The sequence below is a fragment of the Pteropus alecto genome, unplaced genomic scaffold, assembly GCF_000325575.1.
Source record: "Pteropus alecto unplaced genomic scaffold, ASM32557v1 scaffold44, whole genome shotgun sequence".
NCBI classification, from domain to species: domain Eukaryota; kingdom Metazoa; phylum Chordata; class Mammalia; order Chiroptera; family Pteropodidae; genus Pteropus; species Pteropus alecto.
In genome coordinates, this window is record NW_006436812.1 from 5,057,511 (window position 1) to 5,060,265 (window position 2,755).

Genomic DNA, 2,755 nt, shown 5'->3' on the forward strand with positions numbered 1-2,755 from the left:
TGTGCTGGGCGGGACTTCCGCCACACCGCCGCCTCCGCCCGCGCCCATTGACAGATCACGCCGTCGCTCCGCCGCGGTCCTCATCGCCCCGCCGGCGCCCCCGGGTCGAGGCCCGACGGGCGAGAGCTGCCTGGTTCCGTCTCAGGGCGGGGGAACTTCACTCGAGCCAATTCCAGAGTCACAGGGCGGGGTCGGAGCTGTCATCCCAAACTCCCAGATCGTGAAACTGAGGCTAGCAGGAGTCAGGCGGACCAAGGTCACACCCGGAGCAGAAGCAGGGCTGGGCCCCAAAAGCGGCTCAGACTCAGATGCTGTGCTCTACATAAACACCGAGAGACCAAATTTTGCGAGTTATAAACCTAAGTAGTGTTCACGGTAAGAAATTTAGGCTATCGAGTCATATTCATGAGGCAGAAAATCTTATCTCATCCAGGCTAATAGTCCCAGGGACACCTTCAGAATCTTCTTTTACTTACAACCTTCGTTTTGTACTTGATGATGATGATGTTCAATTTTTTTGTAGTTGTTATCGATGATGATGATGGTGTTGGCGGTTTTTCTTAATTGTGGGAAAACACAAAATTTACCACCTTATCCATTTTAGTGTACAGTTCGGTGGCATTAAGTACATTCTCATTGTGCTATGGTGATGTCCTTTAGACAAAACTAGAATCATCTTTGTTACCTAAAGGTTTGCATATTTTAAAATAATCTTTTTTCTGTTTTCAAAAGAAATACCCACTTATTTTTATAAATAACAATTTAGACAATAAAGACGTAACAACAAAATAAATGAACCATTACTCATTGGCTACAATTATTAGATAGCAGAGAGACCCCCTAACTTTACTCAGCAATTACTCAGTAAGGAATTTTCAAGCCTAATCTCATTTACTCTAAACGAACTTCTCAGCTATTGCCCAACTTTTCAGATGAGGAAGTTGAAACCTGGTGCAGCTCTGTAACTTGCCCTAGGTGTCGTAGTGGCAGAACCAGCTTCTTTGTATCCACATGCCAGAAGCTATGCTTGGACCATTAGGTTCTAGAGCCTGTTTGACATTCGGGCCTTCCAGTCCTCTGCACATTAACTTATTTTTAAAAACAATAAAAAGGCAAGTGTAACCCCTTCCCCAGAAGAGCTCAGTTAAACACTATCATCCTGTATCCTGTACAGCTCTCCTGACATTTGATTGCCGTCGTCCTCAGTTGTAAGGGCCTCGGAGGACTCCACTGGAGGAAGCCTATAGCTAATAGATCCAGGGATTGGTCAAGCTCTCTCTTAACTGACACTGAAGTGGCTTCTGGAATTCTCCCCCAGAAGTCCCTGCACTTAAATCCAGGCACACCCTTACTTATTTCCTTAGGATAAATGCTTCACTTGGTCTAAATGCAAGTGTCCCTCTCAGGACTTCCATGCTGAGTTACATGCTGTCAATCACCCACTGCCGACTCCACTTCAGACACTCACTCTCAGTGGACACAAAGACAAGCTCAAGGTAGATGCTGGCTCTTGCCACCACACCAAGCCACATCCAACATTTGGAACTTTGGGAACATTAACCTACATCATTACCCCTACTATCTATAAAGAGTAGATGCTATGACCATTTCCATTATTTGCATGAGGAAACTGAGGCTTCGGTGACTTGCCCACCCTTGGTCACAGAGTTACTGGGTCCCAGAACACAGAAATGCAAAGCCCTGCTCTTGGCCTCCCACCAACCTTTATCTATTTATTGTAATCCTCAGGGAAGGCTAACCACTTTGTATGACTTATCTTACCTCTCATCACAACCCTATAGGATACTATTTATTACCATCTTACATCTGAAGAAATCTGCCAGACTGTACACTAAATGTGAGTGTAAATATATACATAGCTATGGAGTCTAAAAATATATAGACTCACAAGCACCTTTTCTCAGAAAGTTCCTGAAGGCTGTTCTCCACCAAATGAGGGAGTAAACCAAGAGAGGAGGCATGAGATCCAGGAAACGGGAAGAAACAGAACAAGCAGGATGGCGATGAAGGGAAGTATCAGGACTTGTCCATTCCACAAATATGTATCGAACCTTCCCAACGTGCCAGGAACTGTGCTAGACATTGGCGATTCCTTTGTGACAAAACACAAAAATCTCTGCCCTCATGGAACTGCAGCACCACAGGCTTGTGGTTGGGAGCAGGCGGGACAGTAAGCATAATGGATAAGCAAATCTTATGAGATGTTAGAAGGTAAGAAATGCTGCGGGGGAGAAGGAAAATCAGGTAAATGGGGACTCAGGAGTGCCCAGAGAGAAGGTGCAATTTTAAATGGATAATGAGGAGAAACCCCAGGACAAGAACGAGGAGCACATAGACCCAAAGGGATCCGGCTTCAGACGGCTCCAGAAAATTACTGAAAATGATAGGTTTTCTGGTGAGTTTCACCACATAAAAAATTGAATTAAGAAGCTGACAGAGAGACGAGGAAAACTCCTAAAAACCAGGCATACCAAAGAGGAAGCACACAGTTCACTAGACATCTCTCTTCTCAGCTGTGAGTGATATTTACAGCCATAACACGGATGCTCAGATTCAACTGGTAATTATCATACTCCACCTTGACAAGACCCAGTGATAGAAGTGATTATGAGAGACCTGAATCCTTCCCTTTTTAACAGAAAGGCAATAGATGACTACAAGTGATGAATCGACATAGAGTACAAAGATTATTTAGAAAGATGGACATAAGTCAAAGGAAGAACACAAACCGGTA